Below are 20,442 nucleotides of genomic sequence, written 5' to 3'. Positions count from 1 at the left end.
GCCACTCGCACAGAGAGATAAACATAACATGAACAAGTGTTTTCTGCCTGCCTTATACCGTGTTTATCCCACAATCGTTCCCTTCCTATTGACTGGCAAAGCTACTCTCTCTCCAAGTGTGGACTGACTGGCAATTGGATGAGATCCAAGGTATACCTCAACAAAGTAGCTGAAAGGCAGCAAAAGGCAGAGGTGTAGCATGGAATGCTAATGAATGCTATCATCTATTCCCCTCTGATTTTATTTGTGAAGAGTGATTAAGAATCTCTGGGCATACTGAACGCTCAGACAACTTCCCGCTTCTCCTGTCTCTGACCCCTGGATACTGTCACTAAGACTCTATAGACAGGACAGACACACAGATCTAAAAAATAAGAGTGGAAACAACGTTGTTCGAGGCAAATAAGTTACTCCTGGTAAAATATATTAAAAACACTTTGTTCTCTGTTTGATTTTAAGCCCCCTATAATTGTGGTATGAGCTGAGGCTGGGAAGTTTACCACTGTTATAACAGAAAAAAAGAAGCCCTTTGAATTTAGTTTTTCAGGTTGTTTTTCTTTGAATGCCATCCACATATCAAATACAGGGCTTTATTCCTGCTTCTCTATCTGAAGCGGCACTCGGATGTTTAGCCTTACATGTACTTTAAGGACCTTTCTATTACAAAAACAGTTGTCTTTGCCTGTTTGAACACAACAATCTGTTTGGACTCAATAGCAGACAGAATCTTTAGATGGTTATTTCTAAGGTGTAATGGAGGATGGATGGATCAAACAATGGAGGAAGAAGGAAGGGAGAGTCGCTGAGTGAGTAGATGTCTCTTTTGTACATTGCTGTTATGTAATTGTCCAACTACCAATCCATCCAATATCACCATGTGTGTCAGCATGTGGCCTTTCAAACTACAGAGAAGTCCCTTCTGTTGAAATATTGGCATGGCTACAAAATGGTATACTGGTGTTCAGGGTACATTATTGTGTGTGTGTGTTTACAGCAGAAACTTCCTTCCTTCCTGCCTTCCTTCCTTCCTTTCCATTCATGCATCTGTGTCTTTGTTTAACCCTCATTATGTTGAGTGGACAGTACCACTCTTTAAAAGAATAGACAATTACTTCCTGCTGAAAATGTACTTATGTCATGACTCATATGCCGTCAGAGTGCTAAATTAGCCCCACTTCAAAATCACTCAAAAAGAAGCTAAATATCGCTGTAGGGCAGAAACCTTGTATCTCCATATTTCCTCTTTTTTCCATCAATCATACATTTTTAATACTGCTATTGGTCCACCTTTCAGACTGTCTTTGGGTTATATAAAAATGTAAACAGTAAATAGGCAATTTTGTCTGACTTTGGCTGAGGTTAATAGCTCAATAAGAATTTTTTTTGATAATATTATACCCGTTACAATCGCAGTAACAAAAGATACAATGCGTTTTAACAACAAATAAAGTGGCGTTTTTTTTTTCTTTTCAGAATTCACCAACACCACAAAACAAGCATTGTATGCTTCACCTTCCTATTCATTTTATAACTTTAATTTCTTTAGAGATTCAGATAAATAACACAAAATATAATGAAAAAATAAATTATAATGTATACAATTGGATAAAGATGAGACTCTGGTGATCCTGTGGTGAAATTCACAAGCTACCTGCCAACTCATACCTCCGTGGTTATTTTGGTAAAAGTAACACAAAAGTAGTACAAAGCATTACAATATAGAGCCAGTAACATTGCAATATAACTAATTACTCTCAAATGACTTATTAACTTATAAGCTATAATGTACTACATTTCGGAAGTTTTTAAAAGTAATTGTGTGTACATCCCACCTTCTGGCAGGTGCAGGACAAATGAGAAATACTAAAGTGAAAGAAATACCACTGATGGGTCAACGTGTCCACACCCAGTAGTGTGGACACCTTTGCATTAAATTATAGGAGCTTAACGCAGTGGAAAACAGATCTCAACACTGTAAGCAGCTTTTCCTGCACCCTTAGTTTAGAGCAGGTGATGTGTGAGATCCCCACATCGCGAGATAAAATGAATACGTAGTTGCTAAACAGCTTTCACTACGATAATTGGTAAGAAGAGGGAATAAACTAAAGTTTTAGCACCGCTCTTGGCATTTATGTGTATGCTGAAAAAAAAAAAAAAGCCCATTCATCTGGAACTAAGGCTGTTCAACTACACCATTTCTAATGTATCTATGCTTTAGTCAGTCATCCCGGGGACTTGCTGCATTTGCATTCCATCCAAATGGATGATGGAGCCCAAACAACAACAAAACACAACCCTGAGGGCTTTGAGTTCAGTTTTTTTTCAAAGTTTGTGTATATTGTATATTGTTATTTTAGAAGAGCTGCCACCAATCGCTGCTGAAACTTTGGAACTGTAACAAGAGGTTTGTGTTTGGACTGTCAATTAGTTGTTTTGTTGTAGGCCTAAACTTCTGACAGCCTTTGGTGAACTGTGGAAAGAGTTTGTGCAACTTGGAATACATAATCAGAGAGAATCAAAATTACAATAAACTGAAATAGTATTGCAGTTTATGAGTAAAATAAATAAATGTGGTAATGTGTTTGCTGTATATCATGGAATCACAATGGCCTGGCTGAAGGCCTGTTGAACTAATAAAACACCTATCACTTCTGAGTCGTAAGAGACAGGGTTAGAAAGCTATGAAAGAAATGATATCAAACAGAATAGTAATCCTATATGGTTTTATTTTAAACATTATGTTAATCTTGCATATCTGAAGATGCTGAAGAGTTGGTCTGTAAGAGTCTACTAATGCTGCCATGCTGCTCAGTGGTATGTCTTGGTAACCATGGTTACAGAAGTGCATATACATGGTGCACTAACCCTATTATCTCAGCATTGAGGTTTTCAAAATTAGATGACATGCTTGAATGAACAGTCTCTTGAATGATATACTGTCTATAGGTCAAAATAGTATAAACATGACAATAGGAAGAAGAAAAATAAAACAGAAAAATATCATTTCAGAGGGAGGAAATAAATCTATCTTTAATAAAGCATACAAGAAAAGCGGGTTGGACTTGTATTCATAACACTTTCATCTCTACTTACAATATATTCCTTTTAAGTAAATGTCCTTCATGTTTCAAATCTGACAAGCAGGTTTTCAGCTAATGCATGGATTATTGTTTCTTTCAAAATTACCTCCATTCTCATTTATAGAGGACAATGTTTTTTGTCAACTGCAAAAGTTCTCCCTATATCTCAAAATACAGTAAAAGCCCACTTAGGAAGACGAGGTTGCTCTGTTTAAAAAATGCCCTTATCATTTAATCGTATAGCATGAAGTCAAGGTGGAATTACAATTACGCAAGGAAATGCAGACAGAAATAAGAAAAAAAAAAACAAGTTCCATACAGTAGGTTGCTTTTACTTAAGTGTATTTGATGCATTACTCCTTTACCACTATAGATGTATACTGTTAGTCACATCATATAACACAATAAAACTAGAGCTTAAAAGAAATAAAAATGATGTATTACATCAAAGTAGATTTAGAATTAAAAAAAAAGAACATCCGCTGATCATTAGCAAATTGGAGTGCGAGAGAGCCGCCTACGAAATGATCAACATGACCCTGATGCAACACACGTCCTCGGGAAGGCCAGGTGTTGCCTGGGTAAAATTGGATAAACTGTGGCTGCGTGATTTCAACATGCAAAATAAAAAAATAAAAAAATCTGGTCCCTGTCTGTGAAAATGCGGCTTCCACTAGATGTCTGATAAATTCAGCATGTTAAAACCGTTTCTTGGCGTTCTCCTTGTATCTAGTAGTAGGGCCATCTGTTTCAATGAGTACTTTAAAATCCATGTTGTGTGTGAGATGAACTTGTATCTGGGTGTGGGTTGGAATAATAGAATATGACCTGTGTGTAAACCAAGCAGCTGCCATGGTTGACAGTGGAAGCCAGTGCACAGATGTAGTAAACAAAAAATGTGTCAGATTACAATATGGAAAAAATGATTAATGATTTATTTTAATTTGTTTTAATGCTACTTTAAGGATAGTTAGTATTGTAATTGTAAAGTCTTGGGTCAGGAGTAGCATTGATTAAATGAAAAGGCAGTAAATGCTTCTTGAGCATGACAGCTAATACAGAGACCTCTGTATAACATTTCATTTATTGAATAATAGTGTGATACTATGATCCTAATCCAAAGTGAAACTGAAAGCTTTCCAGAATGTCTCCCTGAATATTAGAGGACTCAAACAAATCCTAACTCGGTTATTTGAGTACCATTCCCTTGCACTAGTATCATAAATCTTGAATTTTTATATATCTTAAAAAATACCTTAAATTTAAGTTTTGAAGTAAGCTGGACTCTTTAAGGAATTCCTGTTGGATTAGCAACGGATATAAAGCTCAAGAAACGTCCTAGTGAGCCTATTCTTACTGCTGTCAACATACCAATTTTTCATTCAAGCTATTTTCTCTTAGCCTCTGAATCTATCTTTTAACAACATAGCTGCCCCAGGAAGACTCAGCAGTAAAAGCAGAGGACACCTATAAAAGGTAAAATGTTTGTTTTACTCTAGATCTTGCTGCAGCAGGTTCATACTCACGCAAAAAAACTGAACCTCAGAAATATATATATATATATATATATATATATATATATATATATATATATATATATATATATATATATATATATATATATATGTGATCTTGACTTGATATATATATGTGATCTTGACTCAGAGCAATGTATTATTGCATATTTAATATGTAATTATCCCTTAATCACATGGTGTTTAATTTCTGTAACCTTTTAAGTATCAGCACGTTCAAGGAATAATACTCCTGATTCCTAAAACAGTGGTTGATATTGGTTAAAGCTCCACTGGAACATTTGATGTGAAAGTAACTCAAATTAATAGATTATTTTTGATAGCACTTGAAATCGGAAGTTACAGATTCAATTATTGGGAATTTGTCAAATATGTTTTATCATTATTAATAAGTTTATGAATATGTATATTAATAACGTTACCAAATGGACAAACAAACAATCAACACAGTGCACCACCCTGGAATCAGGGACCAATAACTGAACGGTTTTTTTATCCTTTGCTGATCCACTATGAATAAACCCCTATGAATAATGGACCATAGATCATAGATGATACACTCTGGAGGACTATTTTTTAATCAAATCAAATATTTTTAAATCAATAGTTAATGTCAAATTATTTATTTCTTAGCTGTAAAATAAGAGGGACAATGTAGAGCAAGTGGGTCATTATTACGTTACAAACTGAACCCTGACAGACTAATGCAGGACACGGTGCTGTACATATATACATATACACATGGTGGAGCTGCCTATGTGATTTATTACAATGCTATATGGGTGTGGAAGTAGCTCAGTCCAAAGGGAACCAGAGGGTCCCAGGTGCAAGTCCCTGTGAAGACAAAATATGGGCTGGTAGCTGGAGAAGTGCTAGTGCATTTCCTGGGCACTGCCAAGGTGCCCTTGAGCAAGGCATCAAACCACCAACTGCTCTGGGGGCTTGTCCTGGGCAGCCCCCTCACTCCAATATGCCTCAATTTATTGCATATAGGTCCTGGGTATGTGTGTGCATTTTTAGGCCTATGTGTAATAACTAACAACAGAGAGAGAACGTTTTATTTCCCCTTGTTTGTGCCGGATGCTTCGTACCGACACATTACATCTACCGCCGGTTACTGCGTTGCGCAACTCTGAGCCTCCTGCCGGCTGCTGCGTTGCGCAGCATTTTGTATTTGTCGGTCTTTTCATGACGCGTGCAGCATAGAAAGCACTGTCATTGGTTCAAATACACATGGGGTGGGTCTTGATTATTTAAAGCCATGTGACCACCCAAATGTACTGTGGTTTGCTGAAAATCATGTCAATCAACCAGACATAAGTGTGCGTTTGTTTTCTTTGAGAGACGAGCAAGAAAGGATTTTGACAGCAAGGGCGGTGACAGTGAGTTGGAAGACAGTGAGGAGTCCGAGAGGGAGGATGTGGTAGATGATGGTTATGATGATGACAATGTGCTGGATGATCCTTTGGATAGAGCCCAGGAATGGGATTTGTGGGACACAGAAGGAGAAGAGGAGGATGGCTTTAAAGGATTCCAGGTAGACTGGAGAACAGAAGGCTACCAGCCGCGCAAGGAAACGCAGTTCACCCACAAACCTGGGGGGGGGGAAACAGCCGATCCCCGTGGACCCTAGCCCTCTGGATGTCTTTAATGTGTTTTCACAGATGAGCTTTGGGACATGTTAGTGACGGAAACTAATAGGTACGCCAAACAGACGCAGGGTCAGACCCCGACAAACTCAAAGTGGAATCCTGTCTCCAGAACGGAGATGAAGACATTTGTCGGGCTGTGTCTCGCCTTCGGTGTTTTTGAAGCTGCCAGCACGCAGGGATTTCTGGAGGCAGACAAAATGGTTGTCCCAGACCAACGTCCCCAAGGCCATTGGAAAGGGACCACTTCGACATGATCTGCAGGTAATCATCTGGGTTTTCTTCTCTTGGGCTCTTTTCCGAGTTCTGTTCACTTCCACTAGAAGAGATGATGGTTGATAATGATAATAATACATACAATAATGTTAATATAATTAAAATACTGGCATAATGATTAAATAGCGTAATAAAAAGTAATATAATTATGATGTTGATGATTGATAATGATAATATTACATACAATATTGTTAACATATAAATAAAATACTGGCATAATTATTAAATAGAATAATAAATAGTAATATAATTATGGTGATGATGATTGATAATAAATACAATGTTGTTAATATTTAAAACAATACTAGCATATTACAGTGATAGCATAATAAATAGTAATGTAATTATGGTGATAATGGTTGATAATGATAGACACATAAATAAATAAAAACAATCATGGCACTAAATTTATTTATTATGAAAAAAATCAACAATCTTATCATATGCATTTTCAAATATCTCAATCTCCAAGATAACATGGACCCTGCCGTGGACAAAACGAGACAAGCTGGACAAGCTCTGGAAAATCCAGCGGTGGATAGCGGATAGATTCCAGGACCTCTATGAGGTCAATGGCTTTATGACCGTGGATGAGTCCCTGGGGAAGTACAAGGGACACCTGGGCGTCTGGCAGTACCTCCCCATGAAGCCGGTGAAGTGGGGGATAAAGGTGTGGGTCATGGCGGAGAGCAAACGAGCTATGTCACCCATTTCCAGGTGTACACGGGTGCCATTCAGGGTAAAACGGAGAAAGACCTGGCTCACCGAATAGTCCCAGACCTGGTGACTCCTTATGACGGGTCCAACCTGTCCATATACATGGACAACTTTTACACCAGTGTGAAGTTGATGGTGAACCTCAAGGTCAGGGGAGTGCAAGCTTGTGGAACGGTGCGTGCCAACAGGAAGGACCTCCCTAAGACTTACCAGCTCACAAAGAAGGCTGAGTTGAACAAGCATGAGTTCAATGTGGCACAGCAAGATGACTTGACCTTCTGCGTCTGGCACGACACCAAGGCAGTAATGGTCCTCTCCAACTACCATGACCCAACAGCTTATGGGTTAGTGAGGAGGAAGGCCAATGATCAACGCCAGACGGAGGTTCGGGTGCCAGCATGCCTTGCTTTCTATCAGCAACACATGAAAGTTGATCTTCTGGACCAGATGGCGGGCTCCTACCAGATCCACCATCGGTCTACGAAGTAGTGGAGGAGGCTGTTCTTCTACTTTGTTACAGTGGCATGCTACAATGCCTTTGTGGTTGCCAGATCTGCAGGAGGAGCTGAGTTGGAGTACAGGAGAGCTACATGGACTGGCTGGAGGATCTGACCCAGGAGCTGAACCTCCCTGTCACTGCGAGAAGTGCCCACAATGTGCTCCCCACCAGCCCAACTGGAGCTTCTGCTGAGCATGACCTGGTCCAGATCAACAACAAGAGGAAGACCTGCAGGGAGTGTTCTCTGACGCACTGCGGCCCCAACGTGCGTCCTGGGTCAACTCTGATTGGGTGCAGGCGGTGTAACCTTCCTCTGCACCGCGAGTGCTTCATGCAACACGTCCTTCGCCAAAGAAAAGAGATGTGAGCCATGGAGCTCAGAAACTGAGACTGTTCCTAGTTCCCCCTCAGGCCTTTCCCCATCTCTCTCTCATAACAAGATGCCTTGTTCAGTGTATTGGCATGTTTGAAATGTTATTTGTATTTAATTTATAAAATTGATTCATGTATTTTTTCTTGCCCATATGAATTTGAACATTTTTAGAAAAAATGTATTGGTATGTTAGTGCTAAGGGAGCATGTTGTGTGATTCTTACCTTTACAATGCATTTGATTTCATGTCTCTATGTGCTACAGAGGCTTAGATATTAAAGTTTTGGTAGACTTTGACATTCTTAGTATTTTTTCACAAAAACCTCAGGAAATAAGTATATTTAGCCCAGAATAACAGGTTTTTGTTAGCAGGCGTTTTTGGAGTAAATGGTTTAAAAAAGATAAAGGACTGTATGTATATCTATTAACTGAATACACAAAATATCAAAGAAGATTTCACCACGTATCACCGCGTTGATTTGAAGCATCTAAGGTTCACAGTTTGTTACTGCCAGCCACACCGACTGCGGTATTCTTTCGTGAGCATATGTGACAAGATAGATAGGTAATTACATACAGGAAGGCCACAGTGCATACTTTACAAAATAAGACAAATTTCAAAATAAAGCAAAATAAAATGTTTACGGTGATTTTAGCTGTCTCGACTTCTCAGTGGCAAAAGAGAATGACACACACACACACACACACACACACACACACACACACAGGGAGAGTGAGCAGTTCAGTAGAATGGAGAAGAGCAGGATAGCTTTGTGAATTGCCGGTGGTGTGTTCCAGGCGTTTGGATGGCAGGTGACATAGATTTGTACCATCATTAGTCTAACTGTGAACATTACAATCAGAGTAACATTACTTTTAGTTTTGTCACTTAACATTTACACATGAGGAAGCCATGTTTAAGGAGAACATTGTCATGATAGTGCTGCTAATGTGTCAGAGATTTGATGGCAGCCACTTAAGTAAATGGGCTGTAAATGTAAATGGCCTGTTTTTATATAGCGCTTTGCTAGTACAAACGACCACTCAAAGCTCTTTTATATAGTACAGGAACCATTCACACACCTTCACACACTGTGTCCGAGGCTGCCGGGGCAACTCAGGGATCCGTGTCTTGCCCAAGGACACCTCGACATGGGACTGCAGGGCCAGCGATCGAACCACCAACCTCCTGATTGGCAGGTGACCACTCTCCCACAGCCGCCCTGAGCCACAGTGTGAGCTGTGAGTATTGTCACTGTTTGGGTAAGTCATGAATTTAGTTGTGCAGGACCTGGCCTGGAGCACGCCAGCTTGTCACAACAGCATAAAGAGTGAAAACGTCTTTTTTGCAGTCCATCATGTCCATGGAGGATTTTCTTTGTCATGTCAGGAGTTATGTAGGAGCAAAAGCAAATTGCCTTACCCCTGCAAAGGATTGAGACATATTTCATATTAAACCTGATGCTTATCTTTTCTTCTGTACTGAGACAGCAAATTGAACTCTTCAAAACACAAACTGCACCTTGGCAAAATCTGTCGAATGTCTGACACCGAGGATGTGAAGCATCTATGTGACAAACGTGTGTGCAGCCCTTCCTTACCAAGACCAAAAATGCCAACTTACATTGGCAAAACATCATTTTGCCAAAAAAACTGTCATTTTAAACATTAAAGAAACATTTTTTTCCTGGATATTATGTCCATCAGATAAATTTGCTTACATCAAATATGTTTTTCAAGTAGAAAAATTATGAACTGTGAAAGACTGCAGTGACACTAAAATGAACAACGACTGAAGGAGTTTGCCAGAGGGTGTGTTTCTGTCAGAGCAGAAATGCCTTTGATATGTGGGACGGGTCTTAAAATAAAAAAAAAACACCAGCTATTTTATGTCACTATACTTAAGTTTAATTCATGCTTTACGTGTAAAACTACATGACAGAAGATCCAAAGGCTTAGTCAAGCAAGGGAAGTGTCAACAGTCTGTGTTGTGGAGCAGCAGTGTTGTGTTTTTTGGGGGGGGGGCTATTTTTGAATGTTTATTTCTGCAGTGTGTTTTTTTCTCCAATACACCACAAACATTGTCCAGTTTCAACACAGACTTACCGGTTTGGAACAGTTCCCTGTTTACTCCACTGTGGGATGGAGTCCAACTCAAAATGGCAATTAAAATGGGACAGTCCAAATGAATGGCATGGGTTTTAGTGGTTGCAGCCCTTTGAAAGCACTTGCTCTTGGTATTTTACACCATATTAAATTAACTTTAACCCTTTTAAACGTATCTGGATAGTACTTCAGGTACTTTCGCCAAGCATAGTGACAAAACTGCAATGTCCCGCTATTACTCTGTGGACATTTTTCTTCCTTGGTTTAATTAGCTTTACCTTTTTTATACATCCTGACTGAAAACTACAGTATACTGCAGTCTCAAGACATAAAACAAAATTTGTAACTAATTTGTATACAAATTTTTAGACATCTTGTGTGTAACATCTAGGCTTGGGCCTAAAAAGACTTGAGAGACAGAGTAAAGGCCAAAGTATGCTCAAGGTGCCGTCTGATGTCATTCTAGGGCCAAGGTGTTTATAGCTGCTTGAAAAAGCCTGCTGTCATCGAGTAGGGAAGGACAGGATTAATCAAACATATAGGGACAATGGCGCACACTTATGGACAATCCTAAAAGACATTCAAAGACATTAATTCGTAAGAAAACTGGCATAAGTAGTTGTCTGAGAAATATAACTGCCTGTAAAAAGTTTTAAAAAATCGGCGGAGGCAGCATGTTGCGCAGCTGGTGGACAATGAAACCCCAAAGCTCAATAGATGGAATGCATCCAACGATTCTTTTAAGGAAAACGGTTTATTGATGTCTTACTGCAGATGAGACAATCAATATCAGTTTAATTTCTAAGCTTTCAAAGCCTTCCTCATTACACACTGTATCCGGTGTATTGAAATTAGGAGACATTGTATTTAATTACATATTGCATCTTGAGAGTAAACATTAACAAGTCAGCTTTTTTTTTAAACCTTGGAACTTTACTAGGACAACCAGACTTCTATAAATGCTGTGTCACTGCACCAAACTGGTGTTAGTCAAGAAATACAGTAGTTTCAAAGGTCCCATATTGTAAAAAGTGAGATTAACATGTCTTGTCTGATTATAAAGCAGGTTTAGGAGCTATATTAATACTGTGAAACTATTAAAGAGTACACAGCTGCAGAAACTGTACTTATGAATGAGCCATAAGGACTTCCTTAAGGTTGTGATGTCACAAATGTACTGCGTATTGGTAGAAAGCGATGCTACAGTGCCGTTACAGTCCTTCTCTGGCTTAAGTGACAGAGCAGAGAAGCAGAGAGCAAAAGAGGCATGAGACCTGGAAACTGATCAGAGCAGAGCTTTTTCACGAGGGAAGCTCAAAGTGACAAGCACTAAAATGGAGCATTTTAGACAGAGTGAAAACAGGTATTTTCAGACAGTATGAGAAAAATACAAGTTTCTGGAGTCAAAGCATGGAAACATGTTCTAGCAGAAACCCAAATGAGCAGGATATGTCTCGTTTTCTGTTAGCTAACACCTTTGTAAGACAGTGTTGTCGTTGTTGGAAGACATATTTCTTTCCCTTTTAATAGCAACCTGATTTGAGGCAAGATGATAAACGTAGAAATTCCTCAAAACCTTTCTTTAACCACTGCTGCACCCCTCAGCATAAACAGTAGCTCACGTCTTTCCAAGGCAACCAAGGGGGTAAGCCTCTCCTCTCTAAGCGTAGCTCCTATGGCGGCATTTTAATGTTACCAAGACACCACCCATTCCATTGACCGCCATTCATTTTTACGTCAGTTTGACAGCAAATAATTTTACAAATGAAGCTTTTAAAGACTCTATTTGTCAGTTTTTGACTCCATCTGTCCATCCACGGCTCCAATATCTTGAATCTCATGTTATGGCTCAGTAGCAGACATTTTAGTAAAAATAGGCTTGATTATGTCGTAACCAAGTCAACAAAACACCGTATGGTAAAGGGTAAGCTCGCAGACAGTTTTGACTTACATTCGTTGTTTGTGCTTAATTACTAATGTTAACTAGCAATTTAGTTAGCAATAACTGGCATGTGCCTATGTTATGTCCTCTGCTGATTGGGAATGATTGAGATTTCTCTTGGCACAGCTACCAGAAGACTTACAACTTTCAGACAGGTTGCCCACATCACATCTACGTCGTCAAGCTCAGTTGGAGGCTGCACAGTAACACTCAGCTATCACAGAAAAAGTGCTTCTATTATCATTCACTGGTCTCCGTCAAGAACAACGGGATGTTTTGGTCCATTTCTTTAACTGTCTATGGTAGCAACCAACTCTGCAATTTGTTTCCCAATTGGGTTTGCTGTGCACTAGAAGGCATGGCTGCAGCAGGCTGTTACAGCGTTATTAAGTTACTTTTCTCTTTCTGATGCTCCTGGCCTGTTTCTGGTCCAGCGTAGGTGTGTCCTGGTAATCACTGTAAGACATCCTGGAGCTGTTCTTTGATTGGCCTACCAGAGCAGCACTCTTGGCTGTCATTTCTTATTTGGGAAAGAGAGGATGTTCATGCCCTCAGACAGGACAACATTTGATTGGAATAACTCTGGTGTGCACTGAGCGGGCGTAAACGTCCATCTTGACGGTGACTGCAGGATGCTTTCCTGAAATGTAGCTGGCATAGAAGCCGGCTACGTAGAGAAATCACCTTTTATTTAAATTTGTGGAACATATTGTACACATAAATACCAATATGGATCATATACTGTATACTTAGATTTGAGCGAGGGAATACATAATCTAGCATGCTTTCTTCCCTGAAAGCTAGTTTCCATCGTATCATTTTGTTGGGTTTCATTAGAGGAATTCCAGCTTTGCGAGGGATTATTGTGTATGTGTGTGTGTGTGTTTGTGTGTGTGTGTGAAATCACTGAATAAAAAAGGATAAGAAATGAAAGAGTTTTCCATATTTATAGCGTGACCAAGTAAAAAAAAAAAAAGAAGAGAGGCCAGCAACAGAACCCGGCCTGCATTATAACTCTGATCCCTTGATGCATGTCTGTTTCTATTCAAACAATATTAGTCCCCTATTTCCAGATAAGGTTATTATTCATTTTCTTTTTTTTGTAATTTCCTTTAACTCTGTGGAGTGTTGTGGTCACACCGGTGTCACTACAGCATTTTTTATCTTTAAAGACAGCTTGTCAGAGTCTGGACAACCTACTCAATCCTGACAATGTCAAGCTTGTTTAGGATTACGCACAAAATAACTTAAGATGTTTCATTTTCCATATTCATGATTCATACGCATGTGTTACTGTTTGAACACAGGAAACATATCGAAGACAGACTGTGACACACTTCTCCAAAGGGCAAATACCCCACGACTTTGATTAATCAGTCTCATTGAAATGATGTCACATGTTCTTTATTTTCTCATACACAGTGCACGCAGAACAGATGGTATCTGGGAGTAACATATTCTCATTAGGCGGTCCCGAATCTGCATATCTGAAAGGGAAAACGAGTGAAAATGGAAAGGTGGGGGGTAAAATCCTCAGAGTTTTGGCACAGATCAACTCTTTGACCTTCTGTCCAGTCTGCTGGCCGACAGGCAGGAATGAAAGGATGGAGCCGAAAAGGAAAACTGACAGCCTCTCCGTAGCAGAGAGCTCCAGATCTGAGTTGGCCTAATCAGTAATCACTGATATGTCGCTTTCACCTTTTACAGGGCTTTTGTTCCGAGAGAAAATCAATAAGCAGCAATAGTCTCCAAACAAACATAAAGGTTGAGTCTATACTGTAACTACATTCACAATAATCACTATTACCATACCACTGGAACGTGTTGTGTGTGCTTCTATGTGAGGGGGTGGTTGTAGGAGAGCACTGCTCCTGTTTAACAGCATCAAGAAAGTCATAAACTCCCGTTTACAATGAACTATCCCCAGTGAAACCATTATCATTCAAAAACACACATTTGAAAACACATTGTTATGCAACGTGTTTCCAACAGCTTGAAAAACATGAAGATTCAGTAATTATTTGAATCTTCACAAAGGCATAATTAAAAAGTATCATGTTTCTCTTTTACCCACCAAGCGTTTGGCCTGAAAGTTTGCCTTTGTGTTTGTGTGTATGTGTTTGTCTAACGTTTCTAAGAGGATGTGGTGCCCTTGTGTCTACCTAACACCACCTGGCAGCTAAACGGCATGACATGTACTATGACTGATGTGTCAAAAATGGGAAGACTTACAGCAGGTTAAGTGGGTGTGTCTTGCAGTGACAAGTAGCTACAACAGTGGAATGTTTCCTGCTACTGCATCATTGGCATATAGGTCATGTCTGCTCGCAGTGCGAGTTGGACTCTGCCAAGGTTGTGCTTCGTCACCTATTCTCTTTATGACTTTCATAGGCAGAGTTTCAAGCGTCAATCAAGAATTATAAATTGTCCAGTTTTGCCTGTCAGGATAGCTTCACTGCTTTTCCCAAATTAAGTAGATATGTTGGCTTCAGAACCCGAGGTTTGACCAGAGCAGGATGGTTGTGGTTGTAGCCACGTGTAGAGCTGTTGGGATAAGAGGCGGGTCCTCTGAGATTACCTGTGATGAAAAAGTGCTTTCTTTCTTTCTGTTTGGGAGTTTGTTGCGGCCCCTAGTGAAAGAGTACAATTATCTTTAAGTATCACAAGGAAGGTCAAGGTGGTGAATAAATAGCTGTGCATAAAGACAAAGCTCACATGATTCCCACACAATCTACTTTAAGTCCTTACCCTTACTATTGTATGCAAGCTTGTTCCCGTAGAGACTGAAAGGTGAAGAACATGGATGTAGTTATCCTGTACTACACAGGTTGTGTACACACGTGTATACGTAATGTGAGGAGCTCACACATCCTGAAATATCTCAGAAAAGAAGTTCTGCTTATTTGCATTGAAAAGTGCCAGTTTAGGTGACTCATGTATTGATTAGGATGTCTTCTATGCAACTCCTTTTGGAGGCACTAACAGAAACAGCATGGAAATGCCTCTGGATTCTCCAAGAGTAGGTGGTGACTTTAACTAGAGGTCAAAGGATGTCTGGTTTAGCTGGCTATCACTTAAACACAGACCCTAGTTATGTGGTTGAAAATGGATGGATGATTAAACGTTTGAATTGTACACTTGGTAATTCAAAGCAATCAGCTGTGTTTGCAGCCCTTCTGTCTGTTATGGTTCCCCCAACTTCCATTGATTTGTCTGCATGCCTCAGGTCTGAGCTTTATCTTGGAGTACATCAGCTATCACTGTATGCACACTGCATACCAGTCCCTCCAGGATTTTGCAGCCTTTTTTTTAGATCGATTTTTTTGCTGGAGCATTTGTAAAAAACAAACAAAAATAGCAATAAAAGTCTTTTGTATTTGTTGTTGCAATGAAGTTGAGATAGACCGTGAAAATTGCAAAAACAAGACGCAATTTTTTTGGGGGGTATGGTTTTTAAAAAAATGAAAGGAAACTTGTCTTGGGTAAAATAAAACTACACTGGGTTGAGTTTTACTAGTAACCTTGCCAAAAAGCCTCAGGATGCTGCAAATGTTGGAATAATATGAAATTTGACTGACGGACTTAAGACAAAAAAGACATAAATTTTTGAATTAATCAAATTTAGTCACGTGTCAGTGGCTTGTTGAGCTTTACATTGTTAGTTAATTTCCTATCCTGGGACACAAGGGCTGTACCAATACGCAATATGAACCGGTCACGATAACGGAGGTGTAACGTTACAAATGGCCGCTGTTCTGACTCGGGCGCCTGAGTCTGTGTCCCAACGTTCAGTAAAGTTCTGTTAATTCAATTTTGTTAGCGTCCTTAGCACCCGATTTAAGTGCTGACCAGGCTGGCTGCTAGCTGGCTTATTGTTAGTCTAATTGTTTGTTGGATTTGCAAGATCTTCAATCAATAAAACAAGAAGCCTCACAAAACAAAGTCGAGACTTTGCAAAAGTGTTTGTCTCCAGTACATGTTTTTTTGTATCGTTACAGCCCGATGAGACGCACATTCATATGGTTTGATAAAGGACTTATTGGACTTTAACTTTCTCTGCCCTTACAATAACCAGTGTGGCTGTCCTCCTGTATGTCTCACTTCTGGTTTTTCACATCTTTGAGAGCATTCCCCTTAGGCCCGAGGCTAAAGATGAATCCTTGTCCAACCACAAACTGGAAGTATAGCTGTAAAATGAACCTGATGTGATAAAACAGTGTTCATGTAGCGATTCAGTAGCATTTTGCAACTATGACTGCCATGCAGTATCATGAAGAAAACACAAACCCAACCATATCACCCACCTACACATGCATGATGTAAATAACACCCGTAACCTGTTTGTTTCTTCTCCAGACCCCCAGAGCATGAGAGAAGAGATGTCGTGCCCCAGGACCTGCCGGTGGGGAAGTGGCCTGGCAGAGCCCTTGCAGTTGAGTGACTCATTCTGTGTCTCACACAAGATTTACAACAACAGTCACAAACCGCTGGTTCTCTCAGGTAAAAGTCAGATCACTTGAAGCTTTGGTGCCAGCGGGCCAACGTATGAATCGCAGTGCTGAGTGCTGAAGAAAAAGCACAACCCATATCCACATCTGATCCCTTTCATTGTAAAGGAGAAAAAGAAAGTGGCTTTTTTTTTCCTTTACCAACCGTCACTCATGTAAAAATAAACAACCAAAGATCACAAGGGGCATTTCAGTCTTTCAGTCTAAAACTTGCAAGTTTTATTGGTAGAGTTTAAATAAATCTTCATCCAGTATCTCACAGCATAACAGTAATGCTGTAGCACAAAAAGGTTTTAAAAGGAATACCAATAACAAAACTGTTCTTTTTTAGTTGTACTGCAGAGTTAGCTCTATATATTTAAAAGATTTGTATTTTCACACTATATGACAAATATGTCTACTACTTAATGATCTATGTTGGTGTAATTCAAAAGTAGAGCAACTACTATGCAATGGAATATACATCATCATAAAATAATGGCTGTATACATTTTTGCATTACACAATACATTTAGAATTTGTCTCTTGAATGTCTGAGTAGTTACCCCATCATCCCCTTCCCTATCATAGTTTTAAAGAAAAATATCTCTAAAATGACAATACCTTTTATGACCCACCAAAAGATTTGAGATAAAATCGAGTTTACCAGAGTCCTGCAGGCAGTCCTCATCCCTGCGTTTATTTTAATTTAAGTAACTGCTGAACAATAGTTCAATCATTTTAATCCTGTGTGGCAATCAATACAATAAACTCTGCCATTTTGCCTCAAAACATGGGAGGATGGGACCAAAAAAGTACTTATTGTTTATGTCCCAATTCACCAGCAGACCTTTCTAAGTAACACTGAGAGTCTCCATTATCATCTAATTCCTTGCCGTGCACTGCGTTGGCCTTTCCATTTATCTATTATTGTCACATAACCTACACTTATCTATCTCTGTTCAAAAGACACAGTCATCAAAGAAGCATGTGCAACTTTAAACTGCCTGGCTACTAAAATAAATATCTAAATAGTAACTGATCTAAACAAATTAGTACTTTCTTTAATCTTCTTTAAACTTATTTTAGCTCTAAAAGCAGTTTTTTTCTTTGATGGGAAAGTGTGTGTGTGTGTGTGGGTGGGGGGGTATATGTTCAATATACTTTTACTTCTTTATATTACCCTGTCTCTCCTTTAGTTGGTCTTTTTCTATTTTCTGCTGCAACAATCCTTGTACCAGAACTTGGCGGTGTGATTACATAACCCCCTGTCTTTTGAACTTCCCCGCTGCACAGCTTTTTAAGCTCAGAAAGTGATTTTACATATTCTCAAGATTATTTTTAAGACACAACTGTATCTGGCTCAGGCTATAATAGTCCCTTTAATCCTATAGGAGCTGGTGTGTTGCCTTTTAAACTCAAGAAGAAACAAGAAAGCTAAAAGAAAAAGAAGTGAAAGGCATGGGAAATCACTGTCGACCTCAAATGTTGTGTATGTACAGTATATATGACGGATTCATGAGACATCCTTTGATAGCCTTTAGCTGTAGCAAAACCACCCCATGCCTATCGCTGCCTTTTCATCAAATTCTGAAAATCTTCAGCCTTTTAGCTTGTCTATGGTAAAAAGAAAATGTATCAAGGGAGCCTGAGAGATGTCGCTTCCGCCCTAATTGCATAATTTTGACGGCTGTGATCTCCACTTCTGTGGTTTGTGTACTTTCTGTTCATGGTTTTTATATCTCTAGCCTCCATGGATGGCACTAGATAAAATGTTCTGAGATAGGTTTGTTTTAATGGCAAAGTGTTGTGCTTGAGTTTTTTTTTAACAAATCCCTTTTGCTTTTCCCTTCAAAACAGGAGTCAATCAGTGCATCGTGTGTTAGAAGACAGGTGGACCATACATTATTTAGTTGCATTAAATCTCAAAAAAGCATCCCGGAGCCCAGGCAGGATGACAACAGAAGAGTGTCAGCTGGAGTGAAAGTCATAAATATGTTTAATTGATATTCAAACTGAAGAAACCTGGAAAATCTGGCGTTGGAAATCATCATTATCATTCCATTAAAATTACCCAAACTCACATTCATAAATCAGCGCTTTATCAATCCCAGGCACATTATATTATAGTTATGACGAATAGATTTTAATGTGATGTCTTTCCTGAAGGTAGAAGGAGTCTGGGGCAAACATGCGTTGTTGTCTCCTGTGCTTTCTGTTCCTTGCTCGCCACACCATTTCGGATCTAAATATCTGCCAATTGTGACACCAATCCTCGCTCTGAAGGGGAAATCACCTCTGTACTAACTCTGCAGCTGTCCAGAGCCACACCATGTTAACCAGTGGCTCATCACAGCTATAATCGCATAACTCTCTCCACACCTGTAGAAAGCCGCGTGCTGGCTCCATGGGTTACCTACTTGCGTGACTATCCTTGAAAAATGTATCTGACAACCTAATCCTAAAACTTAAGCCTGGCACTGCTGAGTCCGTGCAAGTATGTTCGCTTTTTTCGGGAGGTTTGAGGATGGGGTAGGAGGAGTGCTTGCAGGCACTTTTGCTGACCACAACCTGCTTAGTTATTTATTTATTTCGTTGTCAAGTCATTGCTGGTTCACTCTGGTATTTTTGATAGCCGCCTTATTTGGAGCATGACAGGTTTAATTTAAATAGCTATGACACAGGAATGCAAAAAGTGGCCCAATTTCACTGTCTGAACAGATGTAATCGGTTGGTGTCAGCGTCATATACAAATGTGTTGGTGCTGCACTTTTTTTCTTTTGTTCTGTCAAGCAGTTATATACAGCATGCAAGTGTGTGTATAAGAGAGCGTGTGGCAGAAGAGATTTAACAAAATGATATTATTTGTGCTGAAGTGCTCGCCATGGTCAGAACAACTGGCCTGCCTCAGCTTAAATTTCTCCATATGCAAGCTGTGAAAACATGTATTCATAGCTGTTTAGAGCATGAGTCCACATGCCATGGTAGAGGACTCTTTTTTTTAGTGACGCTTAACCCTTGTGTTGTCTTCACTTTCGCGACCCTCTGGTATCCCTCGGGTCAAACTGACCCGTGACTTATTTGGGGTTTTAAAAACAATTCTAAAATTTTATTTTATTTCACAATCTATAAACAAATATTGTCTTTATCACAATTTTAAACAATTGAGATAACATATATATTTAGGGAATGCACTCAGTCTCTACTAGAACACAATTAAAAGTGGAGTGTGCTTCGTTTTTTGTCATAAGGTTATGATTCATGTTCAAAATCCGCTATGGAAAAAACACAAGTGGTCATATCTAGAATCATTTTCTATATTGAGTCAGGAATACATGTTTACCACAGACAGTAAGGTAAGGCCATTGATTTTCAAGTAGAAAAAAATGTACTTCTCCTTCTTGTAAAAATTTGAAAATAGGTCAATTTGACCCAAATACCATACATGGGTTAAAGATACAAAAACATCGTACATTGTCATGGTATGAGAATACATTTGTCCATAATAAAACAAGATACATACAAAAATGTAGATAAAATCACATAAATAAAGATGAAAACTTTTCAGGATTTCCAGACTGTGTGGAGGAGACACATGTCATGGTTTGGGGCTTTGCTTCGGGTTATTCCCCTTTTTTGGTCCTGTCTTGTCTCCCTGTCTTTATATCTCAGTTCCTCCCCGTTCTTGAGTGGCTATCTCTGTCTCATGTTTTCACGGTAAGTGTCTGCTTGTTCTACTTCCTGTTTTGTTTTGATGGTATGGTTTCCTGTCTTGGCTA

Source organism: Etheostoma cragini, chromosome 8, assembly GCF_013103735.1.
Source record: "Etheostoma cragini isolate CJK2018 chromosome 8, CSU_Ecrag_1.0, whole genome shotgun sequence".
Lineage (NCBI taxonomy): Eukaryota > Metazoa > Chordata > Actinopteri > Perciformes > Percidae > Etheostoma > Etheostoma cragini.
This window is presented reverse-complemented; position numbering follows the sequence as displayed.